General features: G+C 39.3%; 1 protein-coding gene and 1 non-coding gene across 2 annotated transcripts in view; both read right to left on the bottom strand.

Moving 5' to 3' along the window:
• Atp10a (ATPase phospholipid transporting 10A (putative)) overlaps positions 1–22,448 on the bottom strand; it is a 188,266-nt gene that overhangs the window by 123,963 nt on the left and 41,855 nt on the right.
• LOC114085123 (U6 spliceosomal RNA) lies at positions 6,965–7,071 on the bottom strand. The gene has a single exon (XR_003581411.1). It is a non-coding gene; the product is annotated as a U6 spliceosomal RNA (small nuclear RNA).

Raw genomic sequence — 22,448 nt, 5'->3', positions numbered from 1 at the left:
CTGGGTTCAATTCCCAGCACCACCAAATAATAATAATAATAATAATACTGCTATCATCACATGTAATATCATTTGTGTTTAAGCTTTATTTATAGGTTCCAGAAATCTACACGTCCACTAGATCATAGTGTGTCTGATCAGTTCCACCACTAGCCTGAACACTGAGAGGAGGCTTCCAGAATATTGACAAAGGTGCCCTTCTAGCCAAAGCAGCCCAGAGGCAGGGATCTGACTCAGCACATGGGGTGCATGCTGGATGGGGTTCCTACTCATCTCTCTGAGGGGTAGAAGTCATGCATAAGTTCTTGCTGCAACCCTGGTTCCAATGTTTTGTATGAAAAAAAAAAATGCTACTCTTCAAACGTCTTGACTATACTGAGGCATTATGAACTGTTAGACCACTTTACCCAATTCCAAAAGAACCCTAGGTAGAAATGCCCTCCACACATAACACTGCTCTTGGGAATATTGGCATCAAGCAACATCTACTTCTCCTGTTCAGGGCTGCGGGAAACTTTGCGTTGCCTCATGCCTGTTCACACCCCTCAAAGACAGAGCAGTTGGGACTGAGGGTGTGACTTTGTGGTAGAGCACTTGCCTAGCATAGATAAGGTCCTGGGCTCAATTCCCATAACAACCAAACCAAGCCAAACAAACAAAAATACTTCTACGAAGTTGTCTTCATAGAAGTCTTGAACCTTTCTTGTTAAACTTATTCCTAAATATGGTACAGTTTTTGTTCCTATTTTGAGGGGCCATCTTTCCCACTTCCTCTTCTAAGTGCTTATTGCTCCCAAAATTATGATAACTAGTTCTTCCTTAAGTGGCCACAAGTCTTTCCCAGCAATCCTTTTTTGCCAGACATGAGATTTTGTTTGTACCATCCTCCTCTTACCAGGCACCTGTGGGTGAATGGTTAGTATTCTGAGTTAGCACAATTGGGCACAGGTCTCCTCTCTAACGTGATGGCAGGTCCCTTCCATACAGAAGGTGAAGTGGCTTCCCAAGTCAGTGGGGAGCAGAGGACTTCCCCAGGGTCTTCCTGGTGGGCTCTTCAGCCACAGAGCAAAGGAAATCAGCCTAGGGAGCAGAGCATCAGTCCTCCTTCTGTGCACCTTTCCCACCGCAGGCACAAGCCTTTGAAGATGTTCTGCTTCCTGGGATTCAATCCAGGGCTCTCCAATGCTTGTCCCCCAAGTGTCTGTGGCCCATGGAGGACCCAACTGATGCTGCCCACAGATTTGCATCCACATTTGCCCCAAATGTCCAGAAAGCCAGCAATCACTTCATTCAGGATGTGAGTGGAAGAAGGGTATTGAGTCAAAGCCACCTTTTCCCCAGAGGCCCCGGCATCTTCTGAATCAGAACTTTGAAAAGTGAAAAGATCTCATTGATTTTAAGGTCCCTTCCCTTTATTTTACGGTCTGAGAGGACTGACCAGAAAGGCAAGTCTGTTTTCTCACACACTCAGGGATTCACACTGAGTCAATGCCCTGCAATACGCCTTTGCCTGGGGCTTCTCCTGAGATGATTTATTGAAAACACTTGCCTTCTGACCCTCCCCAGCCTGGGTGCTAGTTTCTTCCCACCATGCAAAATAAGACATCATGAAAGCAACATACTTTTACAAAAGACACTCTAAAACCTATCACCACAGCAATATTTCCCTGTGACATATTTATTGCTAAATGTTCCTAGATCATGTTCAGCCTGCACAGTTATGATTATTAAGGGACCTTACATAAATACTTCCCCATCTCAGCAGAATCAGCTGCTAGAATAGAAGGGACATTAACATAAGGATCAAAATGTACTCTCGTGATGTGATTTCTTCTGATGCAGTCCGTGTGGTGACGTAAGGCATCTTCATGGTTCATAGCGGCCAAGCCAAATCTCAATTCTTCACAGTAAAGCAATAATGGCAGCAGTAACCTGGGGGAATTGATTTCACCCCAAATATTCTGAGAATGAACATTCACAGTATGAACTTTTTGTTTTTCTCTTTGGGTAGAAACATGGTGACAAGGGTTGTGCTTTCTTTTGGGTAGAAACATGGTGACAAGGGTCACCTTCTCCTGGGGGCGTATGCACAGGATCCTGCAATGGTCATCACAGGTGTAGTGTTTCCACTCAGTCCTCACTGTGTTCCTGTGAGGTGCTGTTGTTCCCATATTACAGATAAAGACACCGAGGATCAGAGGAGATTAAGTCAATGACCAAAAACTCACTGCTAAAAGCAAGAGGGAAGCTCCAAAGTCAGAAATAGGAGGAAGGCCCCAAACAAAACCAACTCATGCTTTCCAATTTTAGATTATTCTGGTGAAAATACTGAGATGTGGGCTTTGATAAGTTGTAGAATTTCTTGTCTCTAACAAAAAAAAAAATTATTTTTCTTCTTTAGAGAAACACAGTAGGTTATAAGTGGTTTACAAACCAGTGTTTTCTGTTTAATGAAGACATGCAAAGATAAACAACAGCCCTTTTCTGAAGAACTGAATCAGCCAGGGGTTTCCAGCTACCTCAACATGGATCATGGCTACACAGCAAAGTCTACTTATAGGGCCTGGCATACCACCCAGGATAACGCCTGTCGGTGTGACTGTTACATAGGCCCACTGTGAGAAGAGCCCAGGTATCACCTCTGGTCCAACTTTTCTATTTTATTAATTTTATTTTTTTCATTGACATAATATTTGTCCATTTTGTGAGGTATAACATGACGTTTTGACTCGAATAATGATCATATCATACTAATCAGCATAAATATCACACTGAAATTACAATTTCTTTAGGGTAAGTACTTCAAAGTCCTCTCTTCTAGCTATTTTGAGATACATAATGCATAATGTTAGCTGTAGTCACCCTATTTTGCAAAACAAACCAAGAACTAAACCAGCCACAGTAGTGTATGTCTGTAATCCCATGGACTTAGGAGGCTGAGGCAGGAGAATCACAAGTTTGAGGCCAGTCTGGGAAACTAAGCAAGAACTTATCTCAAAATAAAAAGTAAAAAGGACTGGAGATTTGCTCGGTGCCCCTGGGTTCAATCCCCAGTACTGAAAACATAACTGTTGTTCAAAAACAAAAATCACCAGAACCAATTTCTCCTAACGAACTGGAACTTAGTACCTGTTGACCACTTCCTCCTTACTCCACCCACAAGTACAATAATAAACACACAATTAATGAGGATTGGGGGCTTTTGCTGCAGCCTAAGAAGACAGAAAAGCATGTTCTTCCCAAAATTCTTCCCAGTGACTTGGGATTGAGGTTTATAAATGGAAACAAAAATTGCTTTCATGTGTTTGGATTTCTTATTATGTTTATAACTGCTGAATACCACTGGACTAGATTTCTGGTTTTGTTTTTAGCAATGTGTTATGATCCTTTTCCTTATTGCTAGCAGCAGAAATATTTCCCCAAAGTCAGACAGGTATTAGCACTACAATTTCTCTACGTGGAAATATTTCTTTGGTGTTATTTTATTCCTTGACTTTAGAGTCCTGTGTATTAATCATACTCAGGGGGGAAATTGGCATATGAAGATGGTTCATAAATATGGGTGGAGCTCTATCTATCCCTTTCATGGACAGTTGTGGTTCTAGTCATGACCCTGTGAGCACCCACAGAGAAAATCTCAGGAACATGGAGTTCCCACAGGAGGTTGCTGGTGGGGAGTGAGTGGGCTGGGTGGGGAGTAAGTGGGTGAGGGTATGCAAGCCAAAAGGGCGCCTTCATCCATGCACAAAGTCAGTGCTGATGAGTCATCAGGGAGCAGTTAACCTACTGTGTCGCTGGACAGCACACAGTGGCAGTAGTAGTCCAAGCTCCCACTGGAGGTCTCGCTCCTTCTGCAATATTGGGGACTTTTTAAAAAATTTATTTCTTAAAATTTTAATTGATAAATAATTGTAGCTGTGGATGGGACACAAAGTGATGTTTTGATATATGTACACACACATATTGTGGAATGATTCATTCAAGCTATTTAACATGTCAACACCTCACACACTGGTGTATGTGTGTGTGTGTGTGTGTGTGTGTGTAATCTATTTTTTTCAATTTTGAAATACACAATACATTATCATTAGCTACAGTCACCATGCTGTGCAATAGATTCCTAGAACTCACTCCTGCCCTCCATCTGAAACTTTGCATCCTTTGACCAACATCTAGCCTTTACACTCTGGCACTCTCCGGCCCTTGGCGATCATCTACTCTGCTTCTAAGAGACTTTTTTAGATTCCACATACATGTTGAGTTTCTTTAATTTGAAAATCTCAAATGCTCCAAAACCAGAAACTTTTTGAATGCCTATGTAATGCTACTAGTGAAAAATTCCACACCGGATTTTAGGTGATACGTTTCATTCAAAACACAGCTTCACTAAAAATACAATATAAAATTGCCTTTTGGCTATGTGTGTAAGGTATATACAAAATAAATTCTGTGTTCAGACTTGGATCCTATCCCCAACATATCTCATAATGCATATGTAAACATTACAAAATATGAAAATAAATCCCAAACACTTCTGACCCCAAGAATTTTAAATAAGAGATACTCGACCTGTACATAGAATCTTGTGATATTTGTCCTTCTGGGTAAGGCTTATTTCACTTTGTGTGTGTCCTCCAAGTTACTCTATGCTGCAACAAAACCTAGTAAGGTAGAAATGCATCGCCGCCACTGCTACCACCTCCCACCCTGGCAAAAAGAATTCACAAAACACAAGTCTTCCTAAGCAAGGACTCCTTACTGATATGAAGACAAAGCAGCCTTTGGAGAAGAGAACCCCTGAGGCCAGTACTGTGGTGGCTCCCAAGCTTTCTAGCCTCTGCCCATCCCTGCCTCTAAGTTTTTCAAAAGTTCTGTGTTTCCATTTTTATATTTTATGCTAGATTTTTCATTTTAAGTTAAAATTTTAAAGACTCTTCCATGAAGACAAGATACTCACACTGCTGCACTGGAGGGTGGGCAGTGGGACCACAGGCCCTATCAGTGGGCTTGTGTGAATACACACAAGAATATATTGATATGTGTGAACACATACAATGAATTCCATTTTTATGTGTGTCTATAATGCACCAATTTCTTTAAAAAAATTATAAATAAATAGAAAGAAGACCAATGGAGTAAAAGAAGGGGATCAGGGGTGGGAGGAGGAATGGAAAGGGGAAATACTGGGGAATGAAATGGAGCAAATTATACTATATGCAAGCATGAATATGTCAAAATGAACCACACTATTATGTATAATTACAATGCACCAATAAAAACAAACAGAAAATAACTATTAATTGACATCTTTATACTCTAAGAAATTTTAAGAATGGAGGCAACGCCTGTAAGAATCTTGTTGCTTTTTAAAAATTTTTTAGTTGACAAAAATAATTGTAGGGCAGGACACAGTGGCACATGCCTGTAATCCCAGCTGTTTGGGAGGCTGAGGCAGGAGGATCGTGAGTTCAGAGCCAGCCTTAGCAACAGCAAAGTGCTAAACAACTCAGTGAAACCCTGTCTCTAAATGAAATTCAAAAAAAGGGCTGGGGATGTGCCTCAGTGGTTGAGTCCCCCTTAGCTCAATCCCTGATGTCCCCCCAAAAAAAACCCAAAAAATAATTGTATATATTTATGGGACACAATGTAATGTTTAGTAAACACATTGTAGAGCAATTAAATCAAACGGGTTAAATTCACTGCCTCTCATACTTATTATGTACTTATTGCAGGTACTGGGGACTGAAGCCAGAGGTACACTATCACTGAGCCACAGCCCCAGTCCTTTTTATTTTTGAGACAGGATCTTGCTAAGTTGTCATGGATGGCCTCCAAATTTCAATCCTCCTGCCTCAGCCTCCTGAGATGCTGGGAATATAGGTATGAAAAACCACACCTAGCTACTTACCATAAATAATTTAAAAAACTATTGTCATTATGATATGAAACCTGGATGGGGACAGGGTAGGGTGGGTGAGGTGCCCATTTTAAGCAAAACACTCAAGGAAAGTTACTAATCCAAACAAATAACTCATTAATTATGGTGAATATTTAATGCACCATTAAAAACAAAATGCAAAAATATCACTGAGGAAGAAAACACTGACATTTTAAATAAAGAGTTTCCCTTTGGCTTCAGGTTCCAGTAAGCTTCACCAACTTTTCAGAGTCCTAGACACATGAGCTCCTTCTCTTTCCCACCTTGACAGTCCTGGAATTGCCCAACAACTCTGTATCTTAATAACTGTGTCCTTCCTTCACTAGGATCTACCTGCCTCCTGTTCCTACCTCCCACTCCATCACTACACTTCCTCCCTTCCTTTTTTTCCTATTTTTAATTTTTTTTAAGCATAACCATATATAATTACAGGGTATGCAGTGATATTATGACATGTGTACCTTGTAAAATGAATGAATCAAGCAAAATTTAACATATCTACCACCTTAAACACTGATCATGCATGTGTTCTATTTAACTGTGATTTTGTGCCCTTTGACCAACCCCTCCCATTCCCTCCAACCCCTCAGCCTCTGCAAACCACCATTCTACTCTCTGCTGCCATGCGTTCAGTTGTTTTAGATTCCACATATTAGGGACATCAAATAAGTGAGATATTTGTCTTTCTGTACCTGGCTCATTTCACTTAGCATTTTGTTCTCCAAGTCCATCTATATTGTCACCAGTGACAGGATTTTCTTCTTCTGGAAAGCTGGATAGCATTCCATTGTATATATTTTCCAAGTTCTCTTTATTCATTCATGCACTGGTGAACCAATCCCATAACTTGGCTATTATGAATAGCACTGCAGTGAACATGGGAGTGCAGATGTCTCTTCGACATACTGATTACATTTCCTTTGGATATATACCCAGAAGTGGGATTGCTGGATCATATGGTAGTTCTATTTTTAATTGTTTTTATTCTTGTTTTTGTAATTGAGACACAATATTTGTACATCTTTTAAAAATATGGAATGCCTCACAAATTTGCATGTCATCCTTGCACAGGGGCCATGCTAATCTTCCCTGTATCGTTCCAATTTTAGTATATGTGCTGCCAAAGAGAGCACTATTTTTAAGTTTTTGAGGAACTTCCATGCTGTTTTCCATAATGGCTGTACTAATTTACATTCCCACCAACAGCATAAAAGGATTCCACAAATGCACATTGAATGAAGGACACAGTCTGCATTCAGCTTGCAATGTAAGCTGATGGTGAAAGGAAAAATGTGTTGATGAGGGACAGCATGCTCCTGCAGTAGCTCTGGCCAGTAAAGACAAAGTGAGTTATCGGTGCTGCCTACTTAGGGGCAGAAATTTGTACAGGGGACCCTTGGATTTGGTAAGTCTGCTCTGGGTGAACAAAAAAAAAAATTTTTTTTTAAGAAATTAATCTGAAAGAGAAACCTCTGGGGTGACAATATATTCTCTGCAAAGAACAGTTAGGTGCACACAGGGGTGGGGGGGTGAGGGGGGGTCCCAGGAAGGCAGGGCTGGATATCAAGTCTTTATCCCCATGTGTACTGCACATTTCCTGTGCACAAATGAATTATAAGGTGTGTTCTGTATGAGAAGGCCACTCATCCCCTAGGTCGGCTGGACACTAAGGGAGAAGCCAAAGGCACAGTGTCCAGTGTCTTTTGGGTTAAACCCCAGAATCAACAATTAAGAGGTACATAGCCCATAGCCTCTCTTGAGCCTCAGCATTCCTAAGTGCAAAGTGAGAATAGAGACAGTGTGGTGCCTGTGTCCCAGGTGGGTGCTGTGGCTATGATAAGATGCATGTTATCACTTGGCACTCTGTGTGCAATATCAAGAGCACTGTACACCAGTAGTGAGTGTGAAGCTCTGGAGATGTGTGTGCACACTCACTCTGAAAAATTCACTCCAATTTAACTTGCAGATAGCAAAAATATCACAAGAGTTCCCCCCATTTATCATGCCCCAATTTGCTCAACCTGCTAAAATTTTCCAATATGGTGTGGAATGGCTTGCTTTTAGTGAAAATACACCTTTCAAATCTTTAAAGCACTCCAGCACTGCTGCACCTACAACTTAGCTGGCCATTCCTGGGCAGGAACAGAATCAGAACTGACCCAGTAGAGGCCCCCAGTGTTAGCCTCTGAACACTGATGGATGTATCTGGCAGCAAACAAGAACCATGTGTCAGTAAATCTCCTTGGTAATTGATGGATTGCCTGATAACAGATCCAGGTTGGTAAGTAGGTTGTCACCTGCATCACCTCCCTGTATTCCAAAGTCGAGGAATACATCAACATTTTAATAATAACACGAGGAACATGTGCTCCACATGATGAGGACATGTGATTTGCTGAAGTTCCACATGAAATATAAAGCCATCTTTGTTCACTGGGAGACTTTTAAAATTATTTTCCTGCATTAAATCAGTAAAATGTTGCTTTGGAGTAAGACTGGGAACTCTAGGTCTTAATGCTTTTCTATTTGAAACAGAACAGAAATTGGGCAAAATGCCCTATAGAAACACGTGGGTTTGCCCGCCCACCCCAAAGTACAGACTGGGTTGTTTGTAACATCCAGAACACAGTGCAGCTGGGCTGCAGTGCTCTGAGCTTTCTTCTTGAAACTGTAGATGACCTCATTCTAACACCCACTGTTAATTTTTTTGTTGAAAAATACAAGGCAGGGGGACTGGGGTTGTGGCTCAGTGGTAGAGCGCTTGCCTGGCATGTGTGAGGCTCTGGGTTCGATCCTTAGCACCTCATATAAATAAAGAAATAAAGTAAAAATCCACTGGCAACTAAAAAAGAAAAATACAAGGCAGGTTCTCTCAGGCCTGTAAGGATCCCTTCTGGCTGGCTGGGCTATGAAGTAGTCTTTGAGACCACCAGAATCATGAGTTAGTGTCCTGTGACTGCAGCAACAGATTACCACAAACTGAATGGCTTAAAACCACACAAATTCATTTCCTCATCATTCTGTGGGTCAGAATTCCAGCACAGGCTCTCACTGAGCTAAAATCAGGGTCTCAGCAGGATTTCATTCCCCTCTGGAGGCTCTAGGGGAAAATCCATTTCCCCAGCGCTTCCAGCTTGTGGAGGCCACTTGCTTTCCCTGGCTTGTGGTCCCTTCCCTCCTTTTCAAGTCAGTGATGGCAGGCAAGTAGGTCTCTTTCACTGAGCTGCTGTTTCTGTGGTTCTCGTCCAACTCTTGCTTCTGCCTTAAGGACCCTTGTGACTATATTGGGCCTAACCTGATAACCAAAATAATTTCTTTACCGTGAGAGTCTGATTATCACTTTAATTCCCTTTGCTATATAAACTAAAATATTCACAAGTCCTGAGGATTGGGGTTTGCACATCTTTGGGGGTCATTATTCTGCTTAAAACAAATCGTGAACAGAATTTAGGTAAAACTGTATTTTACATATGAGAAAAATATAGCCAATATACACTGAGGTGTGCTGTTTTAATGGATTTGTCCAGAACTCAGTTTCCACCTTTTGTCTGCATAGCATTTCTGTTGTATTAGGTATTATAAGTCGCCTAGAGATGATTTAAAGTGTTCAAGAGGATGTACACAGATTATATGGAAAAGGTATGCCATTTTACATAAAGGTTTTGAGCATCCATGGTTGTTATCAATGGTGAATCATGAAACCAATCCTGGATGGATAGAGAGAGACAATTATAGTTCTCTTCTAAGGGAAAAACATGAGTAAATGCTGAATCCATATTTAAAAAAAAAAGAATGAAGGTGTAGCTATTTTCCTTTCCAATCTCACTTAAATCTAGGAATTATTGAACACTTCACAATTTGCTTGATGAAAACAAGGTCCTACTTTTACTATGAGAGAAAACAAAGAAAAATCTTCATTATGATTTATATATGAAGTGCCACCCCAAAACTCACGTGTGATACAAGAATTTTCAGAGGTGAAACAATTAGATTGTAAGAGGTGTAGCCTAATCAGTATTGATCCACTGATGGGTTAACTGGGCAGTAATTGTAGGCCAGAGGGTGTGGCTGGAGAAAGTAGGTCATTGGAGTGTATCCTTGGTGAGGGGGAGAGGTAACAGGGGAGAGGAGGCAGGTGTGCGTGCCGCCCCCCCACCCACCCACCCAGTCACCATGTCCTGAGATACTTTCCTCTGCCATGCCCTTCTTTAATGATGTTCTGCCTCATCTCAGGCTCAGAGCTATGGAGTTGGCCAACCATGCACTAAACCTCTGAAATTGTGAGCCAAAATAAACTTTCCTTTCTCTAAGTTGTTCTTGTCAGGTCTTTTGGTCATAACAACACAAAAGTTGACTAAACTGTCACAAGCCATCTGTGGCCTATGTGAGGATTGTGTTGCACATAGTAGCCCCTTGAGGTATTTCCTGGCTCTGTGAACTCCCTGTCAGGGACTGAACGCATAATGCAGATGCACCTCCACCTCTAGCTCTAAGATTCCACACAGTACCTGAGATGGGTGTGACTCGCCAAGATGTCAATCAATCTGCTGACCAGGAGACATCACGAAGCAAGACTACATCCTTGAAACCTTATCTATGATATCTGTATGTCAGTGTTATGCCAAATTCTGTACACTCTTCCGGGGAACCCAGAAAAGTTTCAGTTGGCTCCTTCCTTCCTTCTTTCTTTCTGTACTGGAGATTGAATCCAGGGACTTGTATAAGCTGGGCAAGTGCTCTACCACAGAACAACACTTCCAGACCTGGAAGCATTTCTTGAACAGGGGGAATTTAAGTTTAGGATTTAAGTTTAGGATTAACCAAAGTTAAAGTCAAAGCAGGCTTTACTGGTCTTTGCAGAAGAACTTAAAGCAGTTATGGTAGTAAGGTCCTGATGGAGCGGGGACAATAATGTCATCACAGAATATGGGCACACTCTGAGGACATGCTGCCTGGATGAAAGTATTCCTCTTGTGTCCTCAAGCATCAGCCCTGCAGGAAGTTCTTGTCTATGCTCTAAACCAGAGCATCTCCCTGTGGCTGCAGGGAGTCAAGGGCAGAGAGGACGCTCTCTGTGAGAAAAGTCCAGCTAAGTGTGAGAGTGCAGGTCCCAAAAAAAGTCTCCTGGAGATAAGATACAGGAGGAAGTATATGATTGGTGGTGGAGAGGAAGGTGTCCTCCCCAAACATTCAGGGGTAATACATGGTAGAGAAATGTCAGCCATTGACTTTACTCTTATTTCTCTCAGGAATGAATGAATCTTCCTTTAAAAATCAACAAGCAAAAACAAAAATCTTAATTTAAGAAATCATCCCATTTCATCAAACATTTGCTGTGAGCTTAGAAGAATAAACATGGGAAATTTTACTTTGTATAAGAATTATTTTTTGGCAAAGCCTATCTTCAAAGTCACACATAAATTACATTTCTGTTTTTAATGTTTCATTTTTATTCATTTCCCCTTCTCTTTTTGGGAAAACCTCAAACTTGCTCAGAGTTCCATATGTTCAGCATGGGCTTTTCACCATGCTTGGGCGGGCAGATGGTAAGTAATTCCAGGACCACATTAAGCTTTGCTCTGGAGCAACACACTAACTTAAGCATGGACTTACTGATGAAAATCCCAAAATAGAGAACCAATGACAGAGATCAGAAACCAGGAGCCCTTCTTCCCATGGCCTTTACTCTAAGTTCCACCCCTGCACAGAAGCCACTTGGGTAGTTAAATTAGGGATGGTCACCCAAAAGGGAAGTGGCCTGCCTTGGCCATGACAAGTTGTGAGTTATCCACATTGCAGATGGATGACAGCATTTCAGGTAGATCTAGGACACAGGTGACAAGCTACTGGAACAGAAGAAATTCATTGCAAGGATTTTTTTTAATGAAATTAAAAAAAAAAAGTCACAAGACATTTATTTTGGATCCTCCTTTTTAAAAGTCAAGGTCACCCACTAGAGAGGAAGGATGGCTCAGTTTTCCCCTCTCATTTGTAGATAACTCCCAATGATCCATGACAATGAATGGGGGTCAGAGCAGGACAATCACCCTTGAGCTCCCCCAAACCTTCTAATACAATCCATTGTTGGAAAGGCCAATGACCTAGTTCAAGATTCCCTAAGTTTTCCTGTATCCTGGTCACCTGATAGTGCAGAAGTTATTACCTCCCCCCTCCAAAAAATGATAAAAACAGTGGGGCTGGTGAAGCAGAGCTCCCAGGAAGGATGGGAGGATGGCTCAAGTGAGTTTCCCACCAGTACTGGAACATGAGGTGGCCACGTTGCTCAGCATTCCCACTGTGAATTGGCAGTTCAAGCCCAAGCCCAGTCCAATGTTGATGCCTGAAAATTTTATGGTTCCCTTAAGTCTGAGGATGTTCTAGGAAATGGGTATCTATATATTTGTTTTCAAACATAGCAATGCCTACAGGGTTCCGGGTACACGGACTATTTTGCCAACATGAAAAATACAGGTCAATGAAAACTGGCCAAGGAAAACAGTAGCCAAACTGAACTCATATTTTATGTCCAACAGGGCTTTGCCTCGTATCTGCTTATAATGGGCCCAATATTGACAAGGGGTGTGTATACCACAGTCAGAAAACTGGGCAAACACAGTTATGAACAGGATGGTGACACACGGGCTGTCCACGGTCTAAAGCAAAGCTTTCCACAGGAACCACAATCCCTGTGAGTCCAGTGGGTGGCCACCAAGTGGGTGCTGTCTCATCACCAGAGCCAGGAAGATGAGGCACTGTAAAGACCCAAACACTATAAAGTATACCTAAGAGCTAGGTGGAAGGCATTCTACATCAACCACAACCGTAGGAAAGCAAAGTGAGGAGTGACAGTCTAAGTTGAATGAGCAGAAGCCTCTCAGCTCTATCATAACTAAGTTGTACATTTTCAACATTTTAAAATTTATTTTTATAAAAATAAAAATTGTATTATTATTGTTATTATTATAATGTGTGTGTGTGTGTGTGTGTGTGTGTGTGTTGCTGGAGATGAAACCCAGGATCTTGTGCATGTTGGGCAAGTGCTCTACCATTGACATACCCTCAGCCCCACAAGTTGTAAATTTTAATGAGGCAGAGGAGTCATGGTATCAAGCAGGAGTCACATACAGACAGCCTTGAGGGCACCTTAGCAGGAATTTTACTTCATAAGATTTATTGGAGTTCATTAATACCTTTAAGATAATAGGATCCAGCAAAACATAGGTCCTAAAGAATTCAATGTGGTTAGAACCTAAAGTTGGCCATGGTGATTGGCAGTAGGAACACAGCTCTGGAGGCCCAGAAGGGAGCTGTCAGCCTGCAGGCAGACAGGGATAGCTCAGGGCTGCTGCTGGCTCTTTACACATGAGGGACCTGGGCTGAACAAGAGGAAGAGGCCCAGAGGCCAACTTTGCTTACTGCCAGATGTTGGCAAAGAGAGGGATGGATTCCTCGAAGCCTAAGGCAAGAGTTAGGAGAAGGAAGGAGAGGAAGAACAGAGGTCCTTGAGGGGATGGCAAAGAAGAAGAGAGAAAAAATGAACAGCGTGGGGGCACAACAAGCCTCCATGGACTGCCATATGGAAGCCCTGCACCCCAATGTCTATCCAGCTTTCCACAGGAGGTCCATCGACACAGCAGAGAATGAACTTCTCTCAAAGACAATGCATACTCTCATAGTCTCATCTCTGCAACCTTTTAAGTATTTGTGGCAAGTCCAACATACAGGTGGAAAATGATCTGAAAATATACAAGAAAGGAAATGAAAAAGCACTTGTGAGATTGTGGGGAGAAAACAGTGTACGGCCAGAGACACAGTGAGTTTCGGAAGTTCGGGGACCACACACTGTGGTTTAACTGAAACACAGACACCAAGTCCCAAGTCGCCTCCCGGTGCCTCCTTAGTTCACTGTGTGTCTGGCTGTACCTGGCCTGCTCGCCACTCTGCTAGGACAGAGACAGCTCAGACCTGCCCCAGTGCTGTAATAAAATGAGGCACACTGCTGGAAGCTACCAGAGAGCTTTGTGCTGGGGCCCCGGCCAGTGCACAGCATCGTGCAGGACTGTGATTCTCACTCAGTATACACTTCCTGCATGTCCCTAGATACCTCCTCTGAAATTGGCCAAAATATAATCAGGAGACAGTGAACATTTCTAAGAGCAAAGATGACAACTGTGGTCTGACGTGTCCCCTCTAAGAAACTAGAAGTTAGAACCAAACTTCAGTGATTGTTTTTTTGATTTTTTTTTCACATTTTCATTTTCATTTTAGTGTCTGCTTTTTTTTTTTTAAACAGTTTCCTTAAGTACTAACCATTCTCTGTTGAAGAGCAAGGTATCAATCACACTTAAAAATAACAAGTCAGGAAACAGGAACCGCACTCAGATTCTCACCCTGTTAAAGAACACTTTTGTAGTTTGGATATCATGCCCTGTACCCAGTACACAAAGCTCTGTTTGTTTCAGCTTTGTAATGTAGAGTGTTATGTTCTACAGTTGCTATACAATCACTTTGAGGAAACATTACTATAAAAATAAATAAGCTTCTTTTCTCATTCAAAGCAAGGGAAAATAACAAAGACGCCCTAAGTACACCCACAAACCTTTTCCAAGAACACTTGCATTTGTTCTTGAGCCCATAAGAATTCTTTGCTGATGATATCAAAGCCCTTTAATTTATCTGCAATCAATCTGATTTAAACAGAGGAAAAAATACCCATTTTGTTCCAATTTAAACTAAAGGAGGCTATTTGTTTTTGTTTGGGGGGCTGTCTTAATTTTTCTTTGAACACAAGGGAATATACCATATTCTGAACATTGCGCTATTATTCTCTTGACTGTGGAAAGATAATAAATTGAGGCAAACACATTATTAATTTCTAAGCTGGAATTTTTTAGAAGAGATAAAGTGTAATTTTATTTTAAAAAATGTCTGCATACAAACTTTAAATCCTTTAAATGTGGGATTTAGCTTCTACCAAACAAGTAAGAAACACACCTTTAAAAATGGTTTTTGGACACTGGACGGGGCAATGATTTGTGAGGTGGTGATGAGCAAGGGAAGCACTATGTTTGCCTCAATTTATTTATTATCTGAAAAAAATCCCGAGTCAACAGACAAGACAGGGAACAAGAAGGAGTCTCTGGTCTTTCTTCATGTGAAGGGACAGAGCTGAGCACCCAGGTAGGCAGAAGCAACTAGAGTTTGACCAGAAAGAGAGCTCTGGATGTCTGCAGAGGGCACCCCCTGAAGTTTCTGGCTAAGTCTTAATCTGTGCATGCAGGTGAGGAAATTATCCACAGCTGGATAAAGAACCACCAGCAAAAAGCAAAGGAAACAATTCCTGGGGTTTACAGTTCATAAATTGTCCTTGCTCTCACCAGCCAGGGAAGAAAAACTAAATTCACAGGACATCAGATAGAGTAATTCAATGGTTATTATCTCAACAGTGGGGAAAAAAGAACCCTTGGATAAAGACTTCTCTGATCTGACCTTAAAAAGGTTAAAAGTAAGCTTCCCTAGGACCAAACTGCTTTGAGTAAATTAACTGCATTATAAAAGAAAGTTCAAGAACATTTATGTCCAATGAACATTTTGTTCATTTTTATGAACAAAAATAGCCAGCACTCTAAAATATAAAATTCACCATATTGTTTCATTAAAAAATTTGTAAGAATGCAAAGAAGCAACAAAATAGAGATCCAGAAATGACACCAATGATAAAATGAATAGACAAGGCCATTAAAAAGAACTGTGATATATCCATATATCCAAGAAGCTACAGGAAAGATTAAGTACAGACATGAAGTGAATTTTTTTTATTTCTTTACTTTTTTATTTGTTTATTTTCATGTGGTGCTGAGGATCAAACCCAGTGCCTCACACATGCTAGGCAAGTACTCTACCACAGAGGAATAAACCCAACCCCTGAAGTAAATTTAAAAAGGTAGGGGGAGAGGACTGGGGCTGTAGCTCAGAGGCAGGGAGCTTGCCTAGCATGTGGGAGGCACTGGGTTCGATCCTCTCAGCACCACATAAAAGTAAAAACAAATGAAATGAAGGCATTCTGTCCTTCTACAACTACCAAAAAAGATTTTTAAAAAAAAATTTTTTGAAGATTGAAATCAAACTTGTAGAGTTGAAAACAGCGCTGGATAAGATTAATAGTGGATCACACAAAATGAAAGTTACTGAACTTGATGACACAGAAATAGAAGTTATTCCACACACTCAGATTTTAAAAAGAAAAGAGAGATGGAGGAAATGCAGAGAGCATCAGTAAACTCCGGTCAACCTCTAGTAGCCGTGTGTGTGTGTGTGTGTGTGTGTGTGTGTGAGAGAGAGAGAGAGAGAGAGATTAAAATTCAGAGGAGTAAAGCACAAAAAAATGATTGAGGAAATAATGACCAATAATTTCCAAATGTAATGAAAATCTTATAACTACAGCTTGAAAATGTTCAGTAAAGTCCAAGCATAAGAAACAAGGAAAAAAAAAAAGCTACACCCAGGCTCATCATACTCAAACTGCTCAAAATTGATGGTAGGCAGAACAAAATCATAAAAACAGAATTAGAAGGATAAATGATGATAAGCATGATAACAAAATCTCATGGAAAACAATGAAGCAAAAAGATAAAACTAAAAGAACTTGTTTAAAAACCTAAACAATAGAACTGGGGCTGTAGCTCTGCAGCAAAGCCTTGCCCAACACATGTGAGGCACTGGGTTCGATCCTTAGCACCGCACAAAAATAATAAAATAAAAGTATGCTATCCATCTATAGTTAGCTACAGTTTTTTTTTTTTAAGAACTAAATGATAATTGTCAACCTGCAATTCTACATCTAGGGAAAATATATTTTAAAAACAAAGACAAAATAAAGACTTTCCCGGACTTAGGTAACAAACAAAAATGGTAAAGGTATCTATCATCTGCCTGGTTTTACCAATGACACCTGCACGTCAGCACCACTGAAACTGGAGTCCAAACCCCATTTATCCTTTTTCCTCAGCACTGTCCATAATAACTAGGACCTTACTTACCTGTGTTTCTTTAAAGTTGTTCTAGAAAACACCTATTTCCTTCTGAGGGCTGGGGGTTTGTTTTCAGGGTTTCAACAAAGCTGCGCTAACAGGAGCCAGTTACTTCAATACGTAACTGAATAAGCCTTCTTAAACTACACCAACATGGATTGCCCCTGGAACTATTCTTTGTGGCTTGGGAACTCATTTTGTGTTTAAACACAGGAAATTTTATCTTCAGACTGAGAACAGGTGGAAGGAGACAAAGGCAGAACCAGCCATAGTACTTGGTACTGTGAAGTTTGTTTAGAGTCTAGGACCAATGTTGAGAAATAAATGGGAAAATGCACAAGTAGATGTGTGTGTGTGCTTATAAGTGTGCACACGCACATGCAGTACTTATAAACAGGAAATATCCATCTGGTTTATGAACAACATGTATGTAGGAAGGTTCTCTCAAGCAACCAGAATATCCTTTTAGGGAAAATGATGCTACAGTAGAGTCCCTGCTGGTTGTTAAAATTGACTTGATTCAACATGACTCTCTCTACCCTCTGTGCCCTCTAGCAAATTTATACCAAACCACTGGGCATTCAGAAGTTCAGTTTCGTAACACTCAATTGCTATTGTCCATCACAACAACAACAAAAAAAAAAACAGAAAGAGATGCCTACTCAAAACAATCTAATTAGACAAGGTTATTAATCAGTTGAGATAACCAATGCTCAAAATGATTTCTATTATTTTAAGTATCGGAACAGACAAATATGTGAGGGCTTCTCAGGACATGACTTTCCATGCCAGGCATGACAGTACAGCAAGAAGACAGAAAATCAGGGATGGGAATGTAACTAGAGGTAGGGCATACACTGGAGTCCACCCCCAGCACAAGAAAGAAGAAAAGAAAGAGAGGGAGGCAGAAGGAGGGAGAGAGGGAGGAGAGAAAGGGAGAGGAAGGAAGGAAGGAAGGAAGGAAGGAAGGAAGGAAGGAAGGAAGGAAGGAAATGAATATATCACCTTTAGTATTTATCAGCAGATATAAAATTGCAGAATTATAAAACAAAGAACATTTGAGTTTCTCTTTTCCAACTCTTACCTAAATACTCCAAATTATATCCTGGTTATTTCAGAAACACATGCTAAAAGCAAACTAAGGAATGAATTCCGCCCCCCAAAAGAGAAAGAAATTTATTAGGTTTATTTTAAATGATTATGTTTTCTACATACATGAAAAATGGCTCTTTCCAAGAAAATAAAAAGTGTCAGGCATGTTAAACAAGAAATGGGCTTTATTTATTAGCTATTTAGGGGAAATGGGAACTTTACAAAGCAATTGGCTGGCTTGCCTAGGATAACACATTTTTACTTTAAATAAGATAAAATCTCTGTGCTTTAATTGACTCGTTTTTTTTTGTTGTTGTTTTTTTTTTCAGTTCTGACTCTTGTAAATGTAAATAAAATGTGCCTTTCCAAAGCTAACCTGATAATCTGAGGTCAACCATGATAGTTGTATATCATGAAAGAGTTTCAAGAAGGAAAATTAATGAAATGTTTCTTATGCAAAGATTTCCATGGTAGTTTGACTAGGATGCCTATAAACTTATAAGAAAATTAAGAATACTTTTAAATGTGAGATATACCTGTTTCTTTACTAACCTTAATATTTAGAATTTAAAGTGTTTGAAGTTGGCAACTAGAGAGAAAACTCACGAATGAAATGAAAGCTTTTATGTTGCTTTTCTGACTGCTTTCAAAACAAAGTAGAGTAGCTGGGATGGAGCTCGGTGATACAATGATTGCTTATTGCACACAAGACTGCGATCATCAGCATAGTGGAAATTTATGTAAAATCGAATAAACTCAAAAGTTTTTGTTTTTTTACTTTTTACCCTTTCTGGCTGTGCTTGTATTATAAATTTTTTTTTTTTTAAGAGAGAGAGAATTTTTTTAATATTTATTTTTTAGTTTTCGGCAGACACAACATCTTTGTTTGTATGTGGTGCTGAGGATCGAACCTGGGCTGCACGCATGCCAGGCGAGCGCGCTACCACTTGAGCCACATCCCCAGCCCCCATAAAATTGTTTTTTCATAAAATAAACATTCAGATTTCTGCTGATAGCCACAGTAAAATTTTTTAAGAGTTGAAATTTATTTAACATTTTCAGAAATGTTGTCAGTCCTTTAATACCTCTTGAAAAGGTAATGAGCAACCATGCTTAAATATTTTAGCTACCTCTCTCTAATCATGCTATACAGACTGAAGATTGTGTGATAGTACAAAATATACTAACAAATGAGGAAAAATTGTGCTTTGCTTTTTTCTTATTAAAAACATTAGTTTTTGTGGATGTTTTTGTTGTTTGTTGTTGATTGGGTTGTTTAGTTGTGATACTGGGGATTGAACCCAGGGCCTTGTGAATGCTAAATAACTAGGGAACTAAAGCCCCATTCCTTGGTTAATTGTGTTGGCAGTGCTGGCAATCCAACCCAGAGCCTCATGCATATTAGGCAACTACTCCACCTGAACTACATTCCCAGTCCTAGACTAATTTTTGAGTTGTGCCCTATGTTGAAGTGAAAAGATCTAAAAAGATTAAAGCATTATTCTCCTATTTAGGAAGAAACTTCCCCCCTAAAAAGGCTGGTTTAAGAATAAGTGTTAGTATAAGAATAGTCCACAATGAAACTCACCATCATGTATATCCACCTCTCTCTCTCTCTCTCTCTCTCTCTCTCTCTCACACACACACACACACACACACACACACACACACACACAGCTGTAAGTAAATAGGAGAAAGATCAGTAGAGTAGAGGGAAGGGACCAGGGGGAGGGGGAGGGGAGGGAAAGGGGAAGTATTGGGGACTGAATTAGAACAAATTATATTCCATGCTTTTGTAATTTTGTCAGAATGAACCTTAATGTTTTATATAACTAAAGAGAACCAAGAAAAATAAATCACATTCCACAACTGCATCTAAAAACAAAACAAACAACAACAACAAAAACAGGTGTTAGAATTCCTGCTATCATTTAAGTTGCTGGCTATACAAGACATGTGCCCCTAATGTAGAATTTGGTAATGTGTAGTGGAAAAAAATCCTGTGTGAATTTTATAAATTGGTTCCTCTATATCATCTACTACCTAAAATGCAATTTTCCTTCTCACACCTTTTTGAACTATACAAAAACTATACAATTGGAAAGTAAAACCATTAACTAGAACAATTTAAGAAATCCACATTACACAATGTATACATATCAAAACATAACACAGTATCCATTAATGTGTACTATTTCATGTTTTTATGCATCAGTTAAAAACTGGAAAAAAAATCAATTCCCAATAGTAGAAAGACTATTAACACGGAAACACTATAATTATGAATGAGAGAAAAAAGAAGAAAAGGGAAAGAAAACTCAAATTACCAATGTAAATTTCACTAAGCACACTTAATCCTACACGTGTCTAAATATGACTGATAAAATAACCCACAGTGGGAATAGCTGCCCAACTGTACAAAAGTTTTTTTACTCCACACTCTCTAAATCCACTGAGATTACATCTGGGAAGACACTGGTCACAAGGGGTTAAAAGAAATCATTATTTAAGGATCAACTCGAGTCTTAAAGCAACAGGGATATCCAGTTGTACACACTATTTAACCTTTCCTGGGGTCAGGTTTCTTTAAAATGGGAATGATGCCACAGAGGGCTCTTGTAAAGACTAAATGTGCTAAAGAATTTGAAGGGTTACTTGTCCAATTCGTAGTGTGCTATAATGAATGTGTAAACTAAAATTCTATTTGTAATATATATTCCTATAAATAGAATATACTAAACTATACTTATTTTCTTCAGTAGAATTAAGTTTTAATATTTCAACTAGCTGAATTTTCATAATTTGTTTAAAACACCTGAAGATAAATTCACAAGTTGTATATATGTGTGAGTTCATATATGTGTTCACACATACACATGTTGGAAAATAATTCATATCATCACTCATTTCATCTTAAAGCCTATGAAAACAATCTCTCTCTTTTTTTTTTTTTGACACAATACCTTTTTTTATTCATTTAGTTTTATGTGGTGCTGAGGATCGAACCCAGGGCCTCGCATGTGCTAGGCAAGCGCTCTACTGCTGAGCCACAACTCCAGCCCCTGAAAACAATTTTTAGTGATAATTTTAAATGATTTTTTAATTTTAAAAAAAAAAAGCTTAACTTTTTTTTTAATGCAAACAACTTTTTTTTGTATGTGCATAGGGTGCTGGGGATTGAACCCAGGGCCTCGTGCATATGAGGCAAGCACCCAACCAAGGAGCCACATCCCCAACCCTTATACAAACAATTTTGAAAAGTCAAAATATTTCCTCTTATAGGAGAGTACCTAAAGAAGTAGATTAAAAATAAATGTTTTAATTTGAAAAACATACATCGTAGAACATATGTATGAAAAAAACTTGAAAGTAACAATTTATATGAAACAAATATTTTTAGATAAAAGTCATTTAAGAAATAGGGTATATTATAGAGATAAATATAAATATGATAGAACCAACATGATCATAACCAAAAACTTAAGATAGTAAGATTCACATGAACAATGTCATTTGTGCATCAAAAATTTGGGGAAGAGGTTTGTCCAGAAAAAGCAGTCCATTCACAATAGCGCAACAAATTATAAAATGTGCAGAAATAAACTTAAAAATTTATGTACTTATGTTTTATATATTTGTGTATGTATTTCTCCATGTAGATTTTCCTTGCAGATTCTGTATGGAGAAAGCAGTCATATTTTTGAAATGATTTAAAAAGAAAACTTGCCAAATACAAAAACCTTCCAAGAATTAAATGGAAACACTCTGTATTATATTACTATTGATTCTCCCTAAAAGAACCAAATCAAACCTCCAAAGAAAGGGAGGGATCATGACAATAATTCTAATACAGGAAAAAATAAACAAAGTGAAAATTCCCCCAAATAATTAAATGGTGGAAATTTTTACCACCACATGGAAAAAAAATGTTAACAAACATGGGAGATAAGATCAGATCTGTGGACTGAAGTAAAAAGATTTACAAAATAAATATAATAAAGGTAGGATTTTAAATTGGTCAAGAAAGGAGAATTCAATAAATGCCTCTTGGGGCAATTTATTCTACAAAAGGGAAAAGAGTACCTCCATCTATATAAAATAAAACACACTTTAAAAGTAAAAGGTAAGTTTAAAAATAGAACCACAAGGCAGGGCTGGGGAGGTAGCTCAGTAGTAGAGCACTTGGCTAACATGCATGAGGTCTGAGTTTGATGCCAGTACCACAGGGGGAAAAAAATCATACGCAAACAGATGAATACAAGTGATTACTTGCCTGAAACTTTGGGGTTTGAAAGAATATTTTAAGTTTAGAAAGTATAATAAAGGACAAGACTGTTATATATTTGAGAATACAATATTTTCCAACTTTTATATGTTAAAAAATACAA

The sequence above is a fragment of the Marmota flaviventris genome, chromosome 2 (assembly GCF_047511675.1).
Source record: "Marmota flaviventris isolate mMarFla1 chromosome 2, mMarFla1.hap1, whole genome shotgun sequence".
Lineage (NCBI taxonomy): Eukaryota > Metazoa > Chordata > Mammalia > Rodentia > Sciuridae > Marmota > Marmota flaviventris.
This window is presented reverse-complemented; position numbering and strand designations above follow the sequence as displayed.